This window comes from Protopterus annectens, chromosome 8.part0 (genome assembly GCF_019279795.1).
Source record: "Protopterus annectens isolate FY-2018-M chromosome 8.part0, PAN1.0, whole genome shotgun sequence".
Lineage (NCBI taxonomy): Eukaryota > Metazoa > Chordata > Ceratodontiformes > Protopteridae > Protopterus > Protopterus annectens.
Window position 1 is genome coordinate 1,149,647,760 of NC_056741.1, and position 27,509 is coordinate 1,149,675,268.

Sequence of the window (27,509 nt, forward strand, 5' to 3'; positions counted from 1 at the left end):
CTGGCTTGTGTGAGTAAGCACAAAATTATCATTTTGTGAAATCACTCTCCTTCAACTATTTCAATTTATTGGCCATTCTACTGTATTCTATAGTATTCCATAATACCGGAATACAAAAGTGATCACCCCCTTTCAATCTAAATTGCTGTTTTAAAAACTTTTTAGACAGGTAAAACTTAAGTTACCTACTTTCACATCTAACTTCTCTAGTGTATACTGCAATGCTTAGGATAAACCTTTTTTTCATCTTACCTTTAAGCATCCCTGTGACTAGCACTTGCTCTAATACCTGCTGGAAAGCACTAGGAAGCCTTAAACTGATACAAGCACTCAACTCTCCTTATCAATAAGGAGAAATTAATCAAAGGCACTAAACAGCCTATAATTGCAAAGTACCTTGCTAAGGGAAGGGAAAACAGCTCCTGTACATTTAAAAAAAAAGCACCAAACCAGGCATGTCCAAGGGTACGCTTCCAGTGATTTTCTCCTGTCCACCTGGTGAATCTGGGCATACTGGGGCAATGCAGCAATTGCCTCATGTACACAGACAACCCTCTCCTCCTACCACCCAACACTACAACCTGTGAGAGATGCACTTACATAGTCAAACTGGAGGCAGAGCTCTCTCCACCCAAGATTATGCTAGACAGTCAAGAGGAGAAGTTTAACACCCGCACTATACCTCAAGCAACACATAGCCCTTCTAAACTCACACCACCAACACCCACACATGGCAACACTAAATCCATATATGCGGAGGCCCTTAACTGTAACTTGCCCATACAACAAGGACCTCCGAAGCTGAAACACAAACACCAATCACAACCAAAGTGTCACATAGCTCACAACATTAGTGTGCCACCCAGCAACAGCCCCCAAGGCAAGACAATGTACCCAACACTTCAGTCATAGATGACTCTATAGTTAGGCACACTGATGTCCCACTCACCAGGCTGAATAAGGAGAAAATTACAGTGAACTGCCTGTCGGGTGCCAGGATCCGCCACATAACTCATGCACTCAAGTCACTCCACAACAAGTACAAATATGACTCTGTCATTGTCCATGTTGGAGTGAATGACTTGAGATGTACCTCCCTGGACTACATGAAAAGAGACATGGAAGAGCTCTCAGAACATGTGGCCTAGGCAGTTATGACCCTAGCCCTGAGTAGCATCCTGCCTTCACCCAGAATGATACCACAATATAAGGACAAAATGACTGACTTCAACAATTGGCTAAGCTTCTGGTGTCATTCAAAGGGGATCCAGTATCTGTCTGCCTGGGACTACATGATCGACAGACCACGATGCTTTGCCAGAGATGGTTTGCAGCTGTCACCCCTGGGATTCAGGTTACTGGCAAAGGCTCTTGCCACCCCTATAGTGCCTTTTTTAGGCAAAGTTCAAAGGACAAAACCACCACCGTAACAGGTACAAGCATGCAAAACCTGAAGGTAATGCTACTCAATGCTAGACGTCTAAACCTCAAAGTGCACTCTCTCGAGGCACTCCTAAAAATGGAGAACATCGATATCTGTGCAGTAACTGAGACCTGGTTCAAGGCTCCAGAGAGCACCCCTGCAATACCAGGCTACAACTCTTACCACACTTTTCGGCCAACAAACCAGGATCGAAACACTAAAAGTGGAGGAGTGTCCATATTCACCAAGGATATTCACACCACCAGGTTAATTGCCCAACACAATGCGTCTGAAATTCTCTAGGTGCAACTAATACTAGGTAAGACTGCAATCCAAATTGTAGCTTGCTACAGATCCCCTACCATGCCCCAAGATTCTCACTACACCTTTCTAAACATACTGGAAAATATTAATATACAACCAAACACCCTAATACTGGGTGATTTCAACTACCCTGCCATTAACTGTGAAAACTACTCGTGTACCAACACCTTTGCCAAACGGTTCTTGGAATTCATAAATTCCAACGCCCTGGAACAACTAATCCATAGTCCCAACAGGGGCTCCATTATCCTAGACCTGGTCATTACCAAAATGGGAAATCTATGCTCCACACCTATGGTCACCCCCTCGTTGGTCAGATCAGACCATAAGCTAATCACCCTTAACATCCACATCCCACCCACACACTCCAGTAAGGAAACCTCCATAAAAAACTTTTCCAAAGCCAACTTCATGCTACTCAAGTCAGAAGTTACAAACGTCATGACACCCATGCAGACGGGAACTGAAAGTTCGACTGCGGAGTCCTACACTAAGGCACTGTACGAGCACATCCACTCATGCATGAATCGTGCCATCTCAAATAGAACCAAGGTGCTCTCCTCCAAAAAAAGGAAGCCAATCTGGTGGTCCCCTGCCATAAATAAACTTTACAATAAAAGGAAGAAACTGTTGCAGAAAAGAAGAAAATCCCAGGAAGCAAAAAACTCCCTTACCAGCCTCGGTAAGAAGCTGAGATCCCTCATAAAATCCTCCAAAGCTAGTTACGAAAATAAAATTGCCAAAGATTCCAAAGACAACCACAAGGCATTCAATAACTATGTCAAGAATCTAAATGGCAATGCTCAGATCTCCTCTGAGCTACAACAGAATGGCATTAAATATACTGATCCCAAGGATATTGCCAATAACCTGTCAGATCGATTCAGTGCCAACTTCACCCCCTAAATGGCCCATCTTAATACCGGAAGATTGCCAAATTCCGGTAATAATGGCCACACAGGTAAAAAACGCACTCTCCAAAGCTAAGAATACAGCATCCATGGGAACAGATAACATCCCGGGCTGCGTACTACATGAACTACAAAATGAACTGGCACCTCACCTAAGTGTCATCTTTAATCATACCCTCACCTCAGGCTTCATGCCCACTGAGTGGCGCACAGTTACAGTTATCCCACTCCACAAGGGGGGATCCACCTTGGATCCCGGGAACTACCGCCCCATCAGTCTGACGAGTCTGATCTGCAAGGCCATGGAACGTATTATCATGGAACTTCTAAACAAAGACATTGGCAACCTTAAAACACTGGATCCCACCCAGTTTTGGTTCGTGAAGAGCATATCTTGTCTCCTGAACCTGATTGACTTCTTCGAATCAGTCTCCAGAACCATGGATGAGGGTAAGACAGTCCAAACAGCCTATCTGGACCTTGCTAAGGCATTTGACACCACCCCCTACTTTGGAATCATAGATAAACTTACTAAGCTGGGCATTAATCCCTACGTCACTCATTGGGTTGCCAACTGGCTTACTGACAGAACTCACACTTAAAAGTAGATGACTCCAAATCCAGCTCCATACAAGTGGAATACCTCAGGGTTCAGTCCTGGGACTTCTCTGGTTTGGTATCTACTTCTCTGAAGTACAGGCCAACACTAAGGGACGCTGGCTAACAAAGTTCGCAGATGACTGCAAACTGGGATCCATTACTGAATCCCCAAATGATGTTGATACACTACAAAAGGGCCTTACAGAAACAGATGCTTTGTGCCAGAGCCATGGGCTCAAGCTCAATGCCAAAAAATGTAGTTATCCTTTGGGAAAAAACATGCATCTGTGAATTACCACATAGGTGGCAGTACACTAAACACCGAAAGTGTGATAAGAGACTTAGGGATACAGGTGGACAATGGTCTCACCTTCAATAACCACATCGCCACAACATTCAGGAAATCCTTCTATGTGGCACACCTCATCATGAAGGGCTTTTCATCCAGAAAAAAGGAGGTCACTGTCCCACTGTATCATCCCTCATTAGACCCATTACAGAATACAACGCCCCATTTGGTATGAACCTCTCAAGACATCTGCAACAACTGGGAAGGCCGCAGAAATACCTCACTAAAAGAATCACCGGCCTAAAGCAGATGCCCTATGCTGACTGCCTTAAAAAACTCCAACTATACTCTGTTGCATATTATCTACTCTGAGGCAATCTCTGCTTAACATACAAGGCCATGTCAAACCCAGAGCTGTTGGACATGCTACACTTAATGAAATCCCAATCCCTCAGAGCCACACACTCCAGGGATCTACACCTTGTCATCACAATAAACAAAACATGCTGGAGGGATAGGTTCCTGACCCAGAGACTCCCCAGACTTTGGAATAGACTGCCCATACATGTCAAGCAGAGCACCTCTTTGGCCTTCTTCAAAAGGAACCTTGATGATTGGATGGGAGAAAGGAAGTTCACCCCAGGGATCATGTCAGTCACCCTGCTAGACAGGGGTCCAGGGAAGTAAATAGTGTGGGAAGAAATAGCCAGGGAATTGTTACGGCTAGGCTTCTATAGGCCCTAGGGCTGATAGCCTAGTACCAACCTATGAACCAAGAATGCTGATTTGGGTAGTCCTATGGTAGTTTGTAGTCCAAGATCCAATGGTAGAATTACTGCACGCCATGTATAAAGAGCCAATAACTCAAGTATGAACAATGGTCTGTCTCACAGATGGGCTCTCAGTCGGACTGGATATGCATTAGGTTTCAGCTCTGAACCTACTGCTGCTGTTCATACTGGTAATGGACTAGCCACCTCAGTATCATGTCATCCACTTCCAAGCTCTGTCCTGTCAGTGATCCTACACTGAATGCAGCAATTCTTAGTTTATATTTATGAAGTTGATTGGCTTTACATCCAGTTTTCTGTCAACAGGGCTATCCCAGGTACCCCAGGCTGGGCACCTGGACAATGGCTGGCAGCTTACTGACCCAGGGCTGCTGGGCTCTATGGCTAGTACACACTGGCCAATAGGGGCACATACCCCTCCCAGCTTTAGCATGGTCAAATAGCTAGTCCTGCCACAGCACACAGTCTCTGATCCATGTACTCCTATCTTGAGGACACTGCACACCACAGTAGATGCCCAAATTGGTTGAGCTATACAACTCTTTGCTCTATAGGGCATCGCACAGAATCTGTACTGCTGTCTATAGATCCATTCATTGCGGAGTTTCAGATGGAAGCACTCCTATTTCTGAAGGTGGGAGGAACCCCATAGGGAGAATATGCAGACTCCAAACAGGCATTGACCAGAGGTCAGGATTGAACCTTGTGCATTGGAGGCAGAGACCTTAACCATTATACAAGCTGGTTGCCGAGCTTCTGTATCTCGGATGTATAGGGAAAGGGTAACAGCTCTTCTCTGAAAAGTGTTTTTATTTATATATATATATATATATATATATATATATATATATATATATATATATATATATATAAACATTTTTGCACTTTTAGCAATGTTCTTAACATATATCTATATGCCACAGAAAAGAAGACAGTTGTGTGCTCAGTGGCCCGTGAGCACAGACAGGTACAAAAAAAGAGATCTGTTTTGTGCTTCCTGTTTAAATGCAGCATAAAAATTCCTAGGCAAAATTTTACAACTCTAGTATCATCAGATTTCACAAAATGCAGCTTGTTCTCCACAAACATGCCCAAATTAAAAAAGACAAGTGGAGTGACCAAATAAACACCTTTATTAAGTGAACACTGTTTATATACCGTCACGCTCAAAGTAATACATGAAAATGAAAAGGAACCCAATATGGATCAAAAAACAACACCTCTACAAAGTGAAAGTAGAGCTGTGTAAGTAAATGTACCATAACAGTAGCTGTTCGAATGATCACTTCTGCATTAGCCTTTACTATATGGGAGTTGAATTCTGCCAAGAATTCAACAGATGACCAGCATCCAAAGCCTTCTGGGCACCTTCCACATGCCTGAACAGTCAGCTTGAGCTGAGATGACAAGGTCTGGTTTGGGCACAAAGCCCTTTAAAGCTTTCATGCCTTTCCCCTACTGTATATACTGCGTTTTTATCAATAAATTCCATTTTTATCTATAAATTTTTTATATGTAATAGTGCTCACAATCTCAGCAGTCCAACTACTGTTAAAAAGCTATATTCACTGTTTAAAACTGTATATAATTTAATTTGTTCTGAATGTGATTACAACTCTGTTATTACAACAATTTGTTAATCAGTGCCATACTATCTATGTACATAAGATTATGTTGAATTATACTTCTTATTGTACCGAAAAGCTTTTCTCCCTAGGCCTCCACTGAAAATGGGATCTTCTAGGCTCAGGGGACTCTCCCAGTTAACAAACTGCAAATAAAATAAATAAATGCACAGGATGACTTAAAGGTATTAAAGAACAATGTTACGAATAACCATTAAAATAAGTCCACACCCTGGCATAAAAAATATACAAAAAAGGGGGACAATGGAGGGAGGAAGGGACTACTGCACCAATGAACATTTGAACATCTACTGTTACGCTAAGTTTACTTACACATTTGTATTACGTTCTTTATTTGATCACTGCTGTAGTAGCCTTAGCTATATGGATAGATTACCATTGCTTAAACCGACTGAGAGGAAGAAGGATAAGGTTCAGGGAACCCCTGGAGAATGATCTGAGCAAAACCTGTCCTAGACTTAGAGGAGTCTAGTTTATAGTCCTTTGTAGAAGTATGCTCAAAGGGGAAAGTTGCTGCTTCTAGAATACTTCTAGCATCCAACCTTTTCTAAAACGCCACTGATGAAGCTAATGCCATGGTGGAGTGAGCCATGACCGTGTCTGGAATAGTTTACTGATACGAGGCAACCATTTTGAAACACTATTTAAACAAAGGCTGTTCTTTTTTCTTAGATTCACAAGAAATGAACAACTGATCAGACGTTCTGAAAGATTTTGTTCTTTCTATCTGTGGACAGCCAAGGTATGACGTATCATTTCTCTTTCATTTTTAGGGTCTGGAAAGATGAGAGGAAATGGATAATGGCTTAATGTAAACCTGGATACCATTTCAAGCATAAATAAAGAACTAGTTCTTAAGAAAATTTTGGAAAATAACAAGGCTGATCAAACAAGAGACCTTCCAACTTAGACAATCTTATGGCAGAGTTCAGAGCAATTAGTAAAACTGTTTTCCATGTTAAGAATCTCAAGTCAGCCTGATGAGCTAGTTTAAATGGAACAAGAGTTAGTTTTTCAAAATTAAGATCACAGGGAGGAGTCACCAGTTTCCTAAGAGGCTTCTTATACAACCCCACTTTCAAAAACATTTTCACACGAGGTTGCATTTAAAGGCAGGGATGCATGGGCATACATGCTGATAAAGCGGACAAATTAACCTTGACTGAGAATTAAGACAGGATAGTACTTTCCACATATTGAAGAACCAGGGAAACATTAGTACTGGATGGATTATTTTTGATGGAACCAACTACAGAATCTTTTTTCCATTTCCTATTATAGGAATTTCTAGTAGCAGGCTTCTCTGAGGGCACACAATAGGTATTAATGAAGGCAAGAAAAAGGTGCCTAAAAGCTAATAGAGCTTGGCTGCTAGGTTACTATTAACTTTTTTCTTTGCCTTCAGCAATAAGCACAGCAGTTCAGTCTATCTCAAGCATCTTGTAGCAGCTTTGTGTCTGGTCAACACATTCATTGAGCAGGTGCTATTGACAGTGTTGGCCAGGCGCAAACAAATGTCTAATTTCTGCTAGATTACTGAGGACTGGTTAAAAAATAATGCCATTAAGAGTTTCTTCATACTTCTTACTGCAGGCAGTCTTTGCAGAATGTAAACATTTATAATCCTCTTTTTGCCTCGTATGTTTCTCTTGTACTGTCACTCATGAAATGTTTCTCTTGTACTGTCATTCATGAAATGTTTGATTTTTTTTAGTAAATCACTAAGGTACAGCTCTGAAATATCCTTGATTTTGCAGAATGCCCTCAATTCTCCCTCTGTACTCTTCCTTGTAAAATTTGTGATTTTCTGATAAATCGTTAAAGACTGCAGGCACTAAAATAATGGCAGGTATTTTGAGTTTCAGACTTCATATCCTTCAGACAATGCATGCTAATATAAAACGTGTACTCTAGCAACTTTGTAATCATGTATCACCAGTACTGTTCCTAATTTTGGGCCTTTGTCCCTCATTTTTTTTTTTGAGACGGACTCTTGTGCTAAGAGGTTGAGAGGTATGCACTGAGGATTACAGTCAGTCAGTAAATAATTCCAGACATTAGCATTTTGTACTTCTTATTGTTCTGAAAAACATCAAATCTGATTTTGCCTCAGCTTTGCACTGTCCTTCATAAGGTTTTTGATTTTCTGGTCATAGTTCTCAGCCTTCCATTCATTTCCAAACTATGGAAAACTAACTTTACTTACATGGAACAGATGGGCAACATTTGGTACACTTAGTAACAGCTTACTAACAACTTCAACTAGGAACTCCACATTATGATTAAAATGTATTATTATAAAGTTGTTTTTATGAAATAATATGATTTAGTCTTATTTACAACAAACAGTTACATTCTTAACACTGAATGTGTGACAGACTCTTTCAGGGTGGAACTGTGAGGAACATGGTGGAACTGTGAGGAACATGGACTTGTAACTTAGAATAAAGAACATTCCTGGGGTACACTTGTGAGGTATGTTTCTAGTAAATAAATTAAATTACTGAGAATTGCATTAATACTTTACTGTTGGCCATGGTGGTGCAGCAGTTAGCACTGTTGCCTCACAGCAAGAGGTTCTCCGGTTCAATTCTCAGATGGAATGCCTTCTGTGCCGGGTATGCATGTCCTCCCTGCGGTCGAGTGAGTTTTAAAGACATGCAGTAGGGGTGTGTGTGTGTGTGTGTGTGTGTGTGTGCGTTCTGTGAAGGTTTGGCGCTGCACTGGCAACTCAACAATGGAAAAACTCCGCTGCCAATCAATCTGCGGACTGGTGATTCACTACGGCAACCCTTAATGGGAGAAGCCGAAAGACACTGCTTGCTTTGTATTAGTACTTTACTATACGCTACTTCAACATAAATACCATTCTGCCTCTTGTAGTTCAGTGGCTTGCCAGAAGCACTTTAAATAAATGTGCATTTCAAATAAAGTGAGGTTTACTGTTGTATATCTTTTTGCAATTTGAGAGTTTTGGGTTCAGTTAACAAACAACTTTTGTTTTTGCTGTAAAATTTTAAGTAAAAGTTTTTAAGTTAAATAGAAATCTCTGATCACTGCAAAAGTAAAGACAGGTTTGAAGAGTGTTGTATGGTAACTGGGGAGAGACAGCCAACTAGCGGGATATTGGTATGGGTGGGGGGGAATAGTCCATTATCCTAACCAGGACCCCATCTGACCATGCACCAGCTCTTTACCCTCATTTTTTTTCCTGCACTAACTGGCCCAATTCCCTTTGACTCATGTCTCAAGTCAAAGAAGTCACACAGTTTTAACAGCTTTTTAATGTAAACAGTATAGCTGATCACATCTTTCACATGCTGGTCACAAATAAACTTGAGTAGGGAGTTATGACTGCTCACTCTCTGACTACCATACTGCCGAGTCACTGACTGTATTCAACCTTCTGGTCTTTACTGAATAAGTGAGCAAATGTTTGCATGTGGAGCACCACTGAAGTTGCGGATACTTTAGGCAGAATAAAAAACATCTTCATCTTGCATGCTGCCTGGCCAACCTGATAGGCCCACCAAAGCCATGGGCCCTGAGCAGTCACCCAAAATCCCCTATTAAAACCTGCAGCTGATTGGGGCCACCCTGACATGCCAGCTCCATCCACCATAAACTATGCTTCTACTAAATTAAAAAAAAAAATCCTGGAATACCCTTTGGCACCTCAATAACTTCTGTCAACTTAAGCTGACATCCCCTCTCCCACTATGGCATATGCAGTCAATGAATTAAAAGCTAGTGAAGTTATGATAACACTAAAAAGACATACCGGCAAAAGGCTACCTATAGTCTAGAGTATATTCAAGAGTTACAGGATGCCCTCAAACAGGCATTGCACCCATATAAACAGTACAACTCACTTGTAAAAACAAGAAACAGGTTTTACTGTTCATTTTTCAGTAAAATCCCCAAAGCTTAAATCACATGACCTAAACACTACTGTAAGGTATGCTTTTCCTTTCAGGCATGTACAAATATAATGATCACTGTGATAAAGACAATTTCCAGCTGCAGATTTAAAATTTATTATGGTACCAGAACCATATGGTGCACCACAACACAAAGAAGCAAGCTTGTATCTTAACACAACTTTCTGGGGCACAAAAATGTATTGTGACCAGTGCAATAACCCTGTGTATTAACAACAACTTTAAGTTCTAAGGAATTAAATGGTGGGGGATGGGGACAAATCTAATACAGACACAAGTACAACTCACAAAGAAGGGCATTGGTGGAAAGTGGGGGAATACTTCCTTAGTGTAGGAAAACTATAGCCCACAGCAGCAGGAGGAGAAAGGCACCTAGCACAAATGTATTCTGTTCCCCATGCCAGGAGGAATGTTGTGAAGGTTAAGATGGATAGAGACAGTAGCATAGCTCATCATTCACTGATGAAGCAGTTAAGCAATGACTCAAATGAGTACCATCCCAAGCAGCAGTACAAAAAGGAGTAGTCAGCTCTTCACCACCCCAAGAGGCTCTTAAATTCTGACTAGACTGCAATAAAGAATAACACTTACCACGAACTGCTTGTCAAAGTAAGGCATTTTCTCTTTCATTTCAATAACTTCTTATAATCCAAAGCATCACACAACCAAATGTCAGAACCTAGCAAATGAAAAACATATGCATTTCAGTTATAAAATCCCAACATGTAAGCAAGAAAGAAAAACAAGCATGCAACATGTCAGGCTTAAAGCACTACAGTTCACAGTGACCTTGTAGCCCAGTATCAAACAATGAAGTTTCGTGGAATTAGTTTTTCTGGTATGTTGCCCTAAATAAATATTCATAAGAAGAGACATGCTACCATAAAAATATATGTTGTAATACAAGGGAATTACTACTCTAAAACAAACACCATTTATTGTGCGCAATTCACACTCACACACACCACTGAAAAGCAAGTGTGTTATTACAACCAAAATCAAAAGAAAACCAAACCACTTCTCTCCTGACAAGTCAAGGTGGTACTACTAAAAGAAGCAGCCTAGTAATCGTTAAAATGTGTACATTCCAAAAAACAACAGGCTCCTCTTCAAGATTGCCAAACCAAACCAAACAAAAAGTCAGGGAATGGAAAGGGACGCCTTAGTGGATTTCCAAATGTATAACGTCAAATAATTTATTGGGGAGGGTGAATCTTGTCTGGGAATATACATATGTACAAACACCCATTATTCCAGCACAAAAAGCCTGAAAGGCAGGCAGTCTGGGTCAAATGCTTGCCTAAATCCCTCTCATTATGTACAAAGCAAACAGGGCAAGCAATTGTTAATGCAAAACAGTAAACCATTACCAGTGGCATCAAGTAAAACCATCCTAGGGTGATACCAAGAGAACTCTGACACAGACCAGTCCTAAATCTCTGACCAAGTTTTTTTTTTAAATAAAACTAGCAACATCCAATAAAGTAAAAAACAAAAAAAAAAGTCGACCATCTGTTCAACAGCAGCACAGTGGATGTAAACTCAACTGATAAAGTCCTAATGCCTAGCTGTCAAGCTAAGAGATTGTCTCTTAATATCTGTAATGTATTTTATATTGTAGCTAACACTATACAGGCATACAATAAAATTCAGAAATGACTATGAATCACACAGCTGGATGATAGAGATACTGCTCTTCACTGTGAAACGAGGGCTGTAAATCCCAATGAGACAGAAACTTGCAGAATGATGGAAGACAAAAACTCAGTTTAAACCTGCATCACTGGACCTGTAAATTCCATGATACACTGCATCAGAGCAGCATCGTGAAAGCATCTAGTCTCTGTGATCTGTGAATATGAATGCCTATTCCAAGTCACTCTAGTAATATCAAGGCAGTTTTGCTGTGCCAAATACCTGTAGAACACAGGTTCTTTATGGCACATCTACTCTCTGCTGTGAAAAATAATATTTTGTTACAGGTACAACATTTTGATACCGACGTCATAGTTAACCTTCTTGTGACTTGCACGCATATATTTTAAATGCTACACATGTGGACATGCATGAATCCCTCTCCACTTCTTCTCACGTGAGTTGGTGTCAACATCTTTAAATATCCATTTTTAACATTTTAGCTTGAGCTGTTTATGTAACCTCTTCCTAAATAAAAAATAAAGCAAATTATTAAGCCTCTTGTCTGACTGCCAATGGCATGTACACCTAGGACTATGACCTGCTAAATGAAGCCTGCCACAGGGTAAGCACCAGGCAGCTGTTAATAAAAGTTCCACAAGCCTGTTAATAAACATGCAAACACTGACGGAAGCTGCAGTATGGACTTTGTAATGTTATATGCCCTGAAGAGACTCAGTCATTTGACTTACTTGCACTTCTACCTGCACTGATTTTCTAACTGTCCAATCCCTTTTCAAGAAGGCAACAAAAGGCCTTCACTGTTAAGACATTTGCATACTGTAGTCATTCGTTTCGTTTCCATTTCTTCTGCACTCACATATATGCAAGACAGAAGATCTGCATGCATAGTAGCATGCCCACTACCCCCACCCCCCACCCCCACTTGCAGTGACTGCTGTGCAGTACTATTTCTATAAAAGGCACAGACTTGTTCTTCTCTGGGACTGCAAAAAAGGAGAAATGAAACAAAATATGCTTCAGCTGTAACCACAACACAATTTTATCCTTCAAATAAATCACCTCCTACCTCGCTATCAACTCCATTTGGTGCACCATTTGTTTAAATGCACACAGTTTTACACTGCATCTATCTACATAAAAGTATACAAACTATCAGCAAATAAGGACTGTTGGAACCACTCAAACATTTTTTTACATCCTGCTGCAGACATTTAAAACTAATCACACGAGTTCTTAATTCATCATCACTTTTAGTTCCTCAATATCCTCAGGAAGGCTATTATATGCATCCACATACCCTTCTTCCATAAGACATATTTCCTTCCCAGACACCTTCCATTTGTGTTCTCTTGTTCCTGAATACTTACCTTCTGCAAAGACAAACATCTGGATTATGTTAAGTTCTCTGAGGCACTTAAGTGAATATATGGCAGTACATCAGAAGCTAATTCATAAAAGCCAACTCAAAAGAGTGACTTGCAGTTTTTAGAAGATGCCAAGGCTGGGGGTCTCCCCATACACACACACAATCTGAATACTGCTCACTGGGAAAATTTCACCTCTCACTTAAGTGCAATGTACACCACCTGGTTATTGCAATCTGATACCCCACACCAACAGGTTCAGTAAACACACTGCAACAAAACTAAGTGAAGTTACTTACTTAGTTTAACATTAGAAGTGCTTGGAGAGTTCAGCCTTCATTAAGCACAGACCTCAGGCACTCCTCATGTTTAGCTCCACACATAAAACATTCCCAAAGGCTATGGGATATATCCTGCCAAGGATACAACAACCAGACTGCTTTCAAAACTTCACGGCATCTTCCATGGGCTCAAACATTCAGCCAGCTCGAGCTGAGTTGACTAAAAAGCCCATTCAGAGCTTACAAGCCAATAGACAGAGAAAGGCTGAGCCCTGAAAGTACAACACTAGGAACGACAAAAAGTAAATGTCCATACCCTAGCATAAACGCACACTAAAAAAATTAAAACAAGGGGGAAGGAGAGAGGGAGCAGATACTGCAGCAATGATCAAACATCTAATGTCATGTTAAGTTTGCTTACACAACTGTACTGTGTTCATCACTCAGATCACTGTTGCAGTAGCCCAGGCTATATGGGCTGATTATCCTAGCCTTCAGTAAGTGAAAGGAGAAGGGTCCAGGAACTGTGCAGAATGGTCATAGCAAACCCATACCTGGACCTAGAGAAGGAATCAAGTTTAAAATGCTTTGTAAAAGTATGTACAGAAGACAAAGTTGATGCTTCTTTACATGTTTTATGTGTGGAGCTAAACATGAGGAGTGCCTGAGGTCCGTGGTTAATGAAGGCTGAACTCTCCAAGCAGTTCTAATGTTAATCTAATCCCCAGGATTCCCACTCCTCTTTTCTTGATGTACTGGAAAATATTAGGGTTCAACCACACACCCTAATAATGGTCGATTTCAACTACCCCACCATTAACTGGGAAAACTAATCATGTACCAACTCCTTCGCTCAACGCTTTATGGAATTCATAAATTCCAATGCCCTGGATCAACTTATCCACACCCCCACCAGGGGCAACAATATCCTAGATCTAGTCATTACCAACATGAGTGACCGGTGATCCACACCTGAAGTCAACGTCGCATTGGTCCGATCCGACCATAAGCTAATTTACCCTAGATATCCACATCCTGCCCCCACCCCCCCATTAAGGAAACCATGGTAAAAAATTTATCCAAAGCCAACTTCATGCTTCTTAAGACAGAAGTGGTGAACTTCATGACACCCATGCAGATGAACAATACAGTTACGACTACTGAATCCTACACAATTGCACTTTATAAACACTTACATGAGTGCATGGATAGTGCTATCCCAAACAGAACCAAGACGCTATCCTCCAAAAAAAGGAAGCCAATCTGGTGGTCCCCTGCCATAAACAAAGTGTACAACAGAAGGAAGAAACTGTTGCAAAAGAGAGTAAAATTCCATTAGTGGAGGAGCTCCCTGGTCAGCCTCAGTAAGAATCTGAGATCCCCGATAAAATCCTCCAAAGCTAGTTACGAAAACAAAATTGCTACTGATTCTAAAGACACCCACAAAGCATTCTATAGCTATGTCAAGAATCTCAACGGCAACACTCAGATCTGCTCTGAGTTACAGCACAATGGCACTACATATACAGACCCAACTGATATTGCCAACATCCTGGCAGATAGGTTCAGTGCTAACTTTACCCCCCTCTCACCCCCTAAAGAGCCCATCTCTATACCGGAAGAATACAAAGTTCCTGTAATCATGGTCACACAGGTAAAAACCACACTCTCCAAAGCCAAGAACACAGCATCCATGGGACCAGACAACATCGCAGGCTGCGTTCTACACGAACTACAGAACGAACTGGCACCCCACTTAAGTACCATGTTCAATCATAGCCTCACCTCAGGCTTTGTGCCTGCTGAATGGTGCAAATCAACTGTTATCCCACTCCACAAGGGGGGAGCCACCACGGACCCCGGGAACTACCGCCCCATTAGCATGACGAGCCTGGTCTGCAAGGCCATGGAACGTATCATCATGGAACTTATAAACAAAGACATTGGTAATCTCCAAACTCTGGACCCCACCCAGTTTGGGTTTGTAAAAGGTAGATCATCTCTCCTAAACCCGATAGACTTCTTTGAAGCAGTTACCAAAGCAGTAGACAAGGGTAAGGAGGTTCACACAGCCTATCTAGATCTTGCCAAGGCTTTCAACACCATCCCCCACTCTGGAATTATAGATAAACTCACTAAACTAGGTATAAATCCCCATGTCACAAGATGGGTTGCCAACTGGCTCACTGACAGAACTCACACTGTGAAAGTAGCAGAATCCAAATCCGACTTCAGACCAGTGACAAGTGGAGTACCACAGGGTTCAGTCCTGAGTCCTCTCCTGCTTGGTATCTACTTCTCTGAAGTACAGGCTAACACAGAAGGTCTTTCGCTAACGGAGTTCACAGATGACCGTAAACTAGGAGCCATAATCTAAACTCCTAACGATGTGGACATCCTGCTAAAGGGCCTCACTGAGACAGATGCCTGGTGTCAAAGCCATGGCCTCAACCTCAATGCCAAAAAGTGCATTGTCATCCCCTTTGGTAAAAACTCTGTACCCATGAATTACAACATAGGCGGTAGTATACTTAACACCGAAAGTGTGATAAGAGACCTTGGGACACAGGTGGACAGTAGTCTCTCCTTTGATAATCACATCGCCACAGTAGTCAGGAAATCCTTCTACATGGCACACCTCATCACAAAAGGTTTCTCATCCAGAAAAAAAAAGAGGTCATTGTTCCCCTATCAACACTCATTAGACCCATTATAGAGTACAACGCCCCTTTTGGTATGTACCTCACAAGACATCTACAACAACTGGAAAGGCCACAGAAATACCTCACAAGAGGATTACCAGCCTCATACAGATGCCCTACACCGACCGTCTCAAAAAAACAGTTTAAAAAAACTCCAGCTTTACTCCGTCGCATATCGCCTACTCAGAGGTGATCTCTGCCTAACATACAAAGCTATGTCAAACCCAGAGCTGTTGGACATGCTCCACTTAAAGAAATCCCAATCCCTCTGAGCTACACGCTCTAGGGACCTAAACCTTGTCACCACAATACACAGAACATGTCGGAGGTATAGATTCCTGTCTGAGAGACTTCCCATACTCTGGAATAAACTACCTATCTATATCAAACAAAGCTCCTCATTAGCACTCCAAGAAAAATCTTGATTGGATGGGAAATAGGAAATTCACCCCGGGGATCACCTCTGTGACTCTGCTCAACAGTGGCACAGGAAAATAATTTTCTTGGGTGGCAAAAGCCAGGGTACCTTTTTGGCTGGGCTTATATAGGCCCCAGGGCCGATAGCCTAGTACCTACCTATGAATCTATGAACCTTCTAGAATCCACCCAACACTTTCCAAAAAGCCATAGGTGAAGCTAAGGTCCTGGTAGAAAGAGCCTTATTCTCTGCCTAGTGCAGTTTTGTTGTGGTGAGTATAACAAAAGTAACAGCCTTAGACAACAATTTGGAAACAGTCTGTTTTGAAAATGGTGGTCCCTTCTTGCTTTCACAAGGAATGAACAACTGATCCAAGGATCTGGAAGATTTAGTTGTCACAATAGTGCCAGAGGTATGAATACCCTTTCTCCCTCATTTTTAGGTTCAGGAAAGAAAATGGATAGATTGGCTAAAAGCAAACTTGGACACCACTTTAGGCGCAAAAGAGGGACTGGTTCTCAAAGAAACCTTGTCTCTGTGGAAGATGAGACAGAGTTGATTCATCATAAGAGCCTGCAACAGACACTGTTCTTGCAGAGGTCAGATCAAGTAGTAAAACCTTCTTCCATGTTAAAAACCACAAGTCAGATTTGCTGGTTCAATTGGAGCAAGTCTTAATTTCTTTAACACAAAATCAAGATCCCAAGGAGGGGCCACCAATTTTCTTGGAAGCCTCTTATGCAAAACCCCTTTCAAAACATTTTGACATGAGAACACATTGACAGAGGAGGATCCATGGTCAGACTGGCAAATAAATGAACCTTGATGGAGGAGTAAGAAAGGCCATAGAACAGTAACTCAAACAGACACTGTGAGACCAGAGAACAACTAGCCTGAATGGGTGTTAGTTACATTGTTGGCACCAACTAGAAAACCTTTTACATTTACTAATACATGATTTTCTACTAGGAGGCTTTCTTGCCTCCATTAGTACCTGCTGCACGTGCTTCAGTAAACAGCTGCCTAACATGAAATTAAGACCCTATCATCCAGGCAGTCAGCTAATGTTGACTAGGTTGGAGTGTATCAAGCACCCCGGATCTTGTGTGATTAGATCCATTTTGTCAGGAAGCTTGTGGTAATTACCCTAGGCATTTTAAAAAGTAGAGACAACCACTGTTGCAAGGGCCAGAAGGCAGTCACCAATGATGTTGGGGGAATTCCATCTCAGTCTACAATGGCTATCAGTGGAAAGGGTGGAAAAGCACAGAAGAACATTCCTGTCCAAAGAAAAGAAAAAAAAAATCCATCTTCCAAGTGTTCTTGCATGGAGTCCTACAGAAAAATCTTGCCAGTTGATTGTTGAGAGGAAGCAAAAATTACTACTTGAGGAACTCCCCACAGATGGATCAAATCTTGGAAGGCATCAGGTTTACTGGATTCAACTGCAAAGAAAATATTTCCATGACAACACTATGCTACACACACAAGGTAGTTTTGCCCAGCAGTTTGCATATTTAGCTTTACTGTTTGGCTCCACGTTCCTGTCACTGGGATGTCACAATCTGGTTTCCATTTGTGATGGTCTGCCCTATTCTTGCTCAGCTTTAATACCATACAGTTTTACTCTGATGGAATGTAGGATGCCTGTAGAGTGAGACTGTTCTAAATACAAAGCTTAACATGGCTAGTCTGTAAAGGGGGGGGGGGGTACAACCTAGTACCTCTTGCTTGCTGATGCACCACAAGACTGTAGTATAGTTTGTAACAGTATTAAGAGATCCTGGGTGCCAAAGAGGATTCAGAGATTTAACTGCCTTGATCAGGGTAATCCTCTTATATTTACATGCTTGTATCAGTCCTTTGTGTTCCACACACCTCAAACTTATTACTCCTGACACTGCTCCCCTAACAATGCCCAAAATTTCTGTAGTGACTGACTGCTTTGGAGTAGAGGTAGGGGTGTTTGGGGGGCAGACCTGGATTTAGGAAAATTTTCGTCTCCACCAAGTGATTTTCTTCTGACTAACTCCAGCACTGGAATTTGAAAAAAGAAAACATTTTGGTGATGAAACCAAAGAGATTTCAGATACCATTATATTTTTCTCATGTGTCTTGTCAGTAGTATCATGAAAATCAAAGATACCATGAGACAAAATCCTGACGTATTCCCTTGAAGTGACCAAAGTCTGAATGGGAAATCTTAATAATAGATCAAGATATAGATCTATCTTTCCTGTGGAAAAAAAGCACTTTGAACTGAGGTGTCTAGGTAACACTCTGGGAACAAAATCCTGTGTGAAGTAGTCAAAGACCTGAATGTTCTCTTGAAATCCCAACCTGTGGAAGAGAAATCTCACTGAGAGAGATTCCTGACAGTTTGAAAATGACTGAAAAGATAAGCAAGTTGTAATGTGGACACCCTGTTGCATGCAATGAGCTACAACTGGAGCAGGACACTGTGAATACTCCTGGTGCAGTGGACAGTCAAAAGGTCAAGGCAGATATTGTGATCCAGGCACAAAGAAAGTACAGTTTTGTACCTACCATAAATGTAGATGTTCGAGGATCCACATTGCTGCAGTCATAACCTGTGGTAGTCCGCTGTCCTCGGTCGGCCCGAATACCAAAGAGTTAGGCTGGTGTCGGTCATGGTCGCCCGGAGCTGACGTCAGTACGTAGTAGTACTTAAGAGCATGACCGACGCCATATCCTCAGTCTTTCTTGCCCCAGATGTCAGAAGGCCTTAAAAAGGAAAGGCCAGAGCCAAAAAAGTAGATACCCAACAACCACAAGTGAGAAAATAATAATTATCCCAAAGGAACAACCGCAATCCCAAACTATAGAGGGGAAGGAGGGAGGGAAAATAGGACTGCAGCAATGTGGATCCTCGAACATCTACATTTATGGTAGGTACAAAACTGTACTATGTTCTTCGTCTCACATTGCTGCAGTCATAACCTGTGGGTAGAATCCCAAAGCAAAGGAAAAGGGAGGCTGGCAAACTAAAAAGCATTAGGGGCTGCTAACATGCCCTGTAAAACTGCAGTGGCAAACCCAGCCCTAGACTTGGAATAAAGAGGGAGATGGTAATGCTTAGTAAAAGTGTGAACTGAACTCCAAGGAGCTGCCTCCAAAATATCCTTAGTAGCTACCCCCCTCAAAAAGGCAGTAGATGTGGCAGTAGCCCTAGTGGAATGGGGTCTGATCCCAGCAGGAACATTCCTCCCATGATGAGAATAACAAAAAGCAATACAATGACCAATCCACTTGGAAATAGTTTGCTTTGAAACAGCTTTCCCTTGTGAACCCAGAGCAAAAGAAATAAATAACTGTTGAGTCTGCCTGAATTCTTTAGTTCTGCTCAAATAATAACATAGTTGCCTGTGAATATCCAAAGAATGCAAGACTTTTTCCCCCTTATTTTGGGGATCAGCATAAAAAGTAGGCAAATGAATAGACTGGTTCAAGGCCACATTAGAAATCACTTTAGGCATAAAAGAAGGGTTAGTACGCAAAGACACCCTATCCTTATGGAATACCAGAAAAGGTTCAACTGCCATGAGTGCCTGCAATTCAGAGACCCTCCTAGCAGAGGTAATGGCCAACAAAAAAGCAGTTTTCCAAGACAAAAACTTCAGCTCAGACGTAGCTGCAGGTTCGAAAGGAGGTAAAGTAAGCTTCTCCAACACAAAATTGAGATCCCAGGAAGGAGTAGGAGCTCTACGTGGGGGTCTTATATTTTTGCCCCTCTAAGAAATTGCTTAAACAAAGGGTGAGAAAATAAAGGAGGGTCACAATCATAGTGAGCAGAAATGGCTGCAGCATGAACCTTCACAGAGGAAAATGACAAACCCTTGTCTAGTAATTCAGTAAGGTACTGTAGTGTAAAACTCAAATTAGGTACTGAGACATCAAAGCCCTTTGCTGTGCTCCAAAGAAAAAATCTCCTCCATTTATCAGCATAAACTTTTCTAGTACTGGGCCGCCTGGCTTCCAAAATGACATCTAAAACCTGTTGAGGAAGCTGAGACCTCACAGGCTCTAAAACAGAATACGCCAGGCTGTTAGATGCAGGGACTGCACCCTGACATTGAGCAAGTGATTGCTTGACTGGGACAACAAGTGAGGAATCTGTGGCAAAGGCCAAGGAGGCTCCTGAATTAAACTCCTCAGCAGAGGATACCAGTGCTGACGTGGCCAATCTGGTGCTATTAGAATCATGCAAGGCTTGTCCCGCCTGACTTTCAAGAGTACCTTGGGAAGGAGAGGCAGAGGAGGGAAAGCATAGATGTGAAGGTTGTTCCAACTGAAAGATAGAGCATCCACTTTCCAAGCTTTTGGGTGAAACATCTTTGTGCAAAATTTTGGTAGTTGGAAATTTAGTGGAGAAGCGAACAGATCTATGTCTGGAGTTCCCCAAGCCACTGTCAACTGTTGGAATACCTGAGGATCCAATTTCCACTCGTGGGGGTCCACAATTTGTCTGCTCAATACATCTGCTAGGGAGTTCTGTGCTCCTGGCAGAAACCGTGCTTGAAGAGTGATGTGCAAACTCAGAGCAGTCTCCCACAATATCATTGCTTGTCTGCAAAGAGGGTAAGAATGGGTTCCCCTGCTTGTTGATGTACCACATGACTGTTGTGTTGTCTGTTCGAATCAACACCTGTCCTGGTTGAAGTAGGTCCTTGAAGGCCATCAGGGCAAATTGGACTGCTAACATCTCCTTCATGTTGATATGCAAATGTTGTAGTCTGGGAGGCCACGTGTCTTGAATCCATTTCCCATTGAAGTGTGCTCCCCAAGCCAAGTCCGAGGCATCCGTCGTTATGATCTGACTCGCCTCTGGTCGGGTCACAGAGAGTCCCTCGTTTAGGTGACATTCCTGCGCCCACCACAAGAATTCCTTCTGGATGCAAGGTATTATCCGAATGACAGTGTCCAAATCGTGGCAGTGTTGAGTCCAAACACTTTTGAGATACCACTGTAGCTTCCTCATACGCAGTTTGGCATTGGGAAGTACTAGAATGCAAGATGCCATGAACCCCAAGGCTTGAAGGACTGTCCTTGCAGTCAGCCTGGACAGTACTGATAACTGCTGGAAGTATAGGTGAAGAGTTCTTTGTTTGTCCGGGGTCAGAAAAGCCATCTGAGAAGCTGTATTACACCCAGAAAGCACATGTCCTGAGAGGGCACTAGACTTTTCGTTCACAGAATACCCTAGGCACCTTAAAACTGCCATTACATACTGTAGATGTTGAAGTAACTTGTCTTTGTCTTGAGCAAGAATCAGGCAATCGTCCAGATAAGGATAAATTTGTATTCCCCTCTGTCTGAAGAAAGCTATTACAGGAGCCAGAACTTTTGTGAACACCCTGGGCGCAGTAGATAAACCAAAGGGCAATGCAGAGAACTGATAATGAGAAGTACCAGCCCGAAATCGCAGGAATCTCCTGCAGCTGGGCCTGATAGGAATGTGAAGATAGGCCTCTTTGAGATCCAGGGTTACCATCCAGTGATCTTTGCCTAGCATAGGCAGAAGTTGTTGTAATGTTAACATCTTGAACTTTGGAATGTCTAGGTAGGTATTGAGAATGGACAAATCCAGAATTGGCCTCCAAGTGTTTCCTTTCTTTGGCACTAGGAATAGACGGGAATAAAACCCTAGGCCTACTTCTAACGGAGGTACCACCTGGATTGCTCCCATCTGTAAAAGCAAAGAAATTTGCTCCTGAGCCTCCAGCCTTTGCTGAGGAGGCACATCCAGCACGCCTTTGAAAGGAGGAAAAGTGTGAAAATAAAACTTGCAACCTTGATTTATTATTTCCAACACCCATTTGTCCTGGGTGACCAAATGCCAGTTTTGTTTGAAAAGTGCCAACTTTCCTCCTAGAGGAGCTGCCAGAAAAGAAGGATCTGGCAGCTGAAGATACAGGTCATTGGGTCTGTTTACGAAAAGGCTGACCCCTGCCCTCACCAGAAGACTGTGCAGGAGAACTCCAAGTCCTAGGTCTGAAAGAACCCGGAGCGTGAGCCCTGCCTCTACCACGTCTAGACCTGCCCCTAGACTGAAAATCCGAAGAAGGGTAGGACCATCCTCTAGCAGGCCAATTCCTGCTAAACTTAGGGGGCTGCACCTGCAAAAAATCCTTGACCGTCTGCATAGACCTAGCTTTATCTTCCATCTTTTTCAAAACTGACTCCACAGGAGAACCAAAAAGAACTTCAGATTGAAGAGGAGCATCCAAGATCCGAGCTTTAACATGCTCTGACAAATTTTGATCCTTAAGCCAGGCATGTCTACGAATAACTGAACCAGTAGCAGCCACCCTGGATAAAGCCTGAAGAGCATCGAAACCACACTGCAAAGAATGTTTTCCAACTTGATCTGAAGCATGAACCAACTCCTGCAATTCCTTACACTCTATACCCTCAGATAAAGCATCCACCTTAGATTTCAATTGGCCTAACAAAAAGTTCTGATACTTCAGCATATGAAACTGGCAATTTAAAGCCCTCATAGCTAACGTAGAAGAGGTGTACACTTTTTTGCCCCACCTATCCCAACGCTCTAGAATCTTTATCCAAAGGAACTGGATTCTTAACCACAGAAGCCCTGACACCCTTCGGCCCTTGAAGAATAGTTTCCGGGTCAGCTCTAGGACTCTTATACAAATATTTATGTGCTTCTGGAACTCTGTAATACCTGTCTGGCTTGACGGGGGCAGGGGGTAAAGAATCAGGATTAAGTGAAGCTTCAGAAAAAACATCCTGAACAACATCTAAGACAGGGGGAATAGCCAAAGGCCTATGTTGTGGCAAAAACAAAAATTCCCTAAGCCTTTTTCGAGAATCTGAAAAAACCTGACCTTCCCACTTGAAATGTTCCCTCATGGAATGTAAAGTTTCAGAAAAGGAAAAATCCTCTGGAGGAGAAGCAGAAGGACAGGAATCCTCTGCATCCGAATCTGAATAGGGAGGGAAATCCTGAATATCCTCAGCTGAGGACTCAGAGTAGTCTGAAGAATGCTCCATTCCCTCTAAATCTGTCTCCACCCTAGGCCTCTTCTCAGGGGGGGGGCATAGAACGCCTGATCAAAGAAATCAAATCCTCTGCCATTTTCAACATATGTTTTTTAGGAACAGAAGCTGAAGAACTAGGGCTATGGCCAGTACCAGTAGGACCAGGTTTAGCCTTAGCATGGCCTTTAGCCACTGAGGTAGAAGGCCTAATAACCTTTTGTAAGGATGGAACTACAGATACCAGAGAAGCACCCTCGGCCTGGCCTAACTCCTGAGAGGCCAACTCCTGCAAAAGTAAAGGTTCCCCCTGGGATTCAGCCGAGACCTCGGCTGGATCCACAGATTCAACCGGAGGTTCCATAGAACCGGCGTCCGCAACGGACGACTCATCCGGTTTAGACCTTAAAGATTTATCTTTACGTTTTTTAGCGGTAGCGGGCGTCAGAGGATCCGACGGCATGTTATAGTTACACCGCTTACCGAAAACAAGCCTGGCACAGTCTAATCTTTGTTTAATGGTGCGCTTATTAAACCTAGCGCAAAAGCAACACCCGACTACGTCGTGTTCAGGCCCCAAGCAAGGAATACAGAGAGAATGATAGTCCCAATGAGGTATCGGTTTCCCACAAGAAATACAATTATTAACTTTTTCTGACATCCGGATTAACTGAGGCAAGAAAAGACAAAAATTTTCCCCAACAGGGTACTTAGCCCAACTTGGTCTTCGGTCTGAAACTCGATAATTGAAAATTTCAGAACGCCGAACGGCACTTGCAAACGTTGCTTCTGCTTCGGACCACGCGGCAAGAAAGACTGAGGATATGGCGTCGGTCATGCGCTTAAGTACTACTACATACTGACGTCAGCTCCGGGCGACCATGACCGACGCCAGCCTAACTCTTTGGTATTCGGGCCGACCGAGGACAGAGGACTACCACAGGTTATGACTGCAGCAATGTGAGACGAAGAACATCCTTAAATACTTGAGGTTGGGATGAATAGGGATGTGATAAGCATCTTTTAAATATGAAAGTTATGTACTCACCATAATGATAGATCTGCGTTGTCTTTATCCGTCTGGTTCAATTTGTGGGTTATTGGATCAGACATAGACCTGAGAAGCCATCTCAAAGACTTCAGCTGGCTGAGCACTGCCTCCTCTACTCATAATGCCTCGCTCAGCACACAGATCCTCAGACAGAGTTTGCCCCTCTCTGCCTCAACTGTCAAAACACCATCCTAAAAGAAATGACATCAAGGTAACCACAAACATGGTAAAGGAACCTCCACAACTCAGTCATCATATGAAAAAGGACTCACTGAATAGACAGGCTGGGGCAGGGTGGAAAAAGACAACAGGGATCTATTGTTATGGTGATTACTTATCTTTTGTATCTGACGTTGTCTTTTCTTTCTGGAATCAACCTGTAGGACAGAGTTTCCAGCTATACAACACCCCAGGAGGTTCTATGGAAGGATATTCCACAATACGGTGGAACCAAAGGAAGTCCAAGACCTTGACTGAATGTCCAGTTTGTCATGGGACACAAAAGTATTTGGGCCTACCCAAACAGCAGCAGCACACAAATCATCCAACGAAGTTCTAGAGAAAAAAGCAGTGGAAGTAGCCATAGCTGTGGTAGAATGATCTTTCAGTTTGCGATGTAAAGGTTTTTCCTTCAAACTGTATGCAAAATCAATGCAATCTGACAGCCACTTTGACAACGTACACTTAGAAACAGGTAGACCCAATGGAGACATGGAAAAAGGAGACAAACACTTACTTAGAATTCCTGAAAGATTTTGAACTGTCTAGATAAAATCTCAATAGTCTATGGACTTCAAAGCAATATAATAAATATTCACCTTTGTTGGAGAAATCAGGAAGCAACACAGGAAGATAAATAGCTTGATTCAAATTTTCTCTGTGGCCACCTTGGAGAGAAAGGAGGGATCAATTTGAAGAGATACCTTATTCTTACGGAAGACCAAATAAGTAAGGAATAGAAGAGAGGTCCTGCAACCCAGGTATGCATCTGGCGGAGGTGACAGGCAAAAACAAAAAAAAAAAAGTTATGTACTCACCTTAACATTCCATCTGTATTGTCCATTTTTTTCATCTCTCCTCACAGATGGGTTACGGATCTGATCTTCATATCCAACTTGGCTGTTACTAAGCTCATGGCACCCAAAGAAGCTCTTGGACACTCCCCTTACCCATAATGCATCTCTCTGTGTAGTCACAGATCTTGTTTGCCATAACACACAGTGGCAATAAACTCTGTAATAAAGAGTAAAGCATGACAGATGATAGAAGAGGCCAGTTCTGTTGAGACAATGATAAAAACACTTGTCCTGACTGTAAACACTTCTCATTCAAATAGAGCCATGGGCTGGAGGGAGAAAATGTGTGTAGAGATGAAAAAAAATCAACAATACAGATGGATATTTATGGTGAGTAAATAACTTTTTTTATCTGATATTGTCAATTTTTTCATCTCATCCTCATAGATGGGACACAGTCCCCAGCTTCATATATCTTGGGCCACTCAGGGGAGAATGTTCCTCAGAACCACAGAACCAAAAGAGGCCCTTCCCCATGAGACGAAGTCCAACTTGTTTTGGGAGATTAAGGTATGATGGTTTGACCATGTAGCCAGTGCACAAACGTCATCCATGGAAGTGTTACTTTGAATAACAGCCGATGAGGCTATAGCCCTAGTGAACTGAGCTTGAACAGGCTTGGGAAGATTAATAACTTTTGAGGTGTACATGAAAGAGATACAATCAGAAAGCCATCTTGATAAGGTAACCTTGGAGACTGATGAACCTTTCTTAGAACAAGCAAAAGCAATAAATAACTGTTTTGACTTGCAAAACTCTTTGGTTCTATGTAGGTAGAATTACAAAGTACAGTTGTGTACACTTACCATAAATGTAGATGTTCGAGTGTATTCACAGTTGCAGTATTCACACTTGGGTTCTCTGCCTGCAGGTAGCCCTCAGTCGGCCCGAATACCAGAGTCTTGGGATTTCTGTATCGGATGCTGTCGCTTCTTCCATGACGTCAGGTCGTCATGGCTATAAAACAGGCAGCCGATGCCATTACATCAGTTTTTCTTGCCCCAGATGTCAGGAGCCCCCAAATAGGAAGCTAGTATATGGTGGGAAACGCCACCAGTAAAAAGTAAATACCACTGGCATTAAAAAGGCCATAGAGAGGAGAGGTAGAAAGGATAGAGAAAACCAGGGGGCTGGAGGGAAGGAAACCAGAGCTGCAACAGTGAATACACTTGAACATCTACATTTATGGTAAGTGTACACAGCCATACTATATTTTTCTTGTTTCACTATTGCAGTCATCACACTTGGGTTGATTCCCAAAGCTAAGGAAGGGTGAAGGCAGTCAAGAAGTGTTAGGGCTGGCTAGCAGGCCTTGTAAGACTGCTGTAGCAAATTCAGCTCTGGATTTAGAAAAAATAGGCAAGTGGTAATGCTTGGTGAAGGTGTGTACAGAACTCCAGGTTGCACCTTCCAGAATGTCCCTGGTAGGGACTACCTTGAGAAATGCTGTAGAGGTGGAAGTAGCCCTAGTGGAATGTGGTCTGATCCCCTGTGGGTTAGGTTTTCCATGGTGCTTGTAGCAGAAATGGATGGAGTGTGCTATCCATTTGGAAATGGTTTGTTTTGAAATGGCCTTACCCTCTGCCCCTGTAGCAAAGCTGACTAGCAGCTGATCAGATTTTCTGAAATGTTTAGTCATGTTAATATAGAACCTGAGCTGTCTGTGCATGTCCAAGGAGTGCAGGATCCTTTCCCCTTTATTCTGAGGATTAGAGAAGAAAGTTGGCAAATGGATGGATTGGTTTAGAGCCACACTGGACACCACCTTAGGCATAAAGGATGGGTTAGTCCTGAGGGACACCCTGTCAGTATGGAAAATAATGAAGGATTCCACAGCCATTAGCGCCTGTAACTCAAGACACTCTTCTTGCTGAAGTTACGGCTAAAAGCAAGGCTGTTTTCCAAGACAGGAATTTTAACTCTGCTGAAGCAGCAGGTTCAAAAGGGGGAAGTGTGAGCTTTTCCAGCACAAAGTTAAGGTCCCAGGCAAGGGTGGGGTGCTCCCTGGGGGGC

General features: G+C 42.5%; 1 long non-coding RNA gene across 2 annotated transcripts in view; it reads right to left on the reverse strand.

Annotated features, from left to right (window-relative positions):
- Positions 1-27,509, reverse strand: part of LOC122809279 — a 433,173-nt gene that overhangs the window by 25,396 nt on the left and 380,268 nt on the right. For both annotated transcript variants that reach the window (XR_006365885.1, XR_006365884.1), the window contains exon 2: positions 10,517-10,604. This is a non-coding gene — a long non-coding RNA (uncharacterized LOC122809279). The remainder of the gene's footprint in view (positions 1-10,516; positions 10,605-27,509) is intronic.